A 510-nucleotide genomic window follows, 5' to 3' on the forward strand; every position below is an offset into this window, starting at 1 on the left:
CCTGCTATTTCCAAAAAAAGAAAGGGTGTGCGTGTAGTTAGGGTTTCAGAAACATCTAATTAGAGACGAAGGAAAGTTGAAACACTCAGGCACAGCCATAGAAGGTTAACCAGCTGGAGCCCTAGGGAACAGTAACAGAAGACAGATATGAGAAAGAAGTACTAAATGAAAAACATTTTTTGTAGGTTTGGGGGGTGGAGCTGTACCAGGTTCCTGCCTTCACTTGCTAGCTCAGCGTTTTACGCAAAAACCCTGTAATGCAAAACGTACGCGCAGAACCCGTGTCAAACGCCGGGCTCGAGCGCTCATTCTTTCTTTCCCCTCAGGGCACATCACCCCAGCGAGAGAGGGCAGCCCCCCCCCGTTTTCTCCCCTCCTCCCGCTCGGAGGGCGGGCAGCCAAGTCCTCGGCAGCCTCCCGCTCAGCCCCCCCGGGGCTGCGGAAGGCCTGCAGCGCGGGCCCCGGACGCCGGGGAAGGCAGGGGGCGGCCTCAGCCCCCCCCGGTCCGGA

Source organism: Pygoscelis adeliae, unplaced genomic scaffold (assembly GCF_000699105.1).
Source record: "Pygoscelis adeliae isolate BGI_AS28 unplaced genomic scaffold, ASM69910v1 Scaffold57, whole genome shotgun sequence".
Taxonomy (NCBI): domain Eukaryota; kingdom Metazoa; phylum Chordata; class Aves; order Sphenisciformes; family Spheniscidae; genus Pygoscelis; species Pygoscelis adeliae.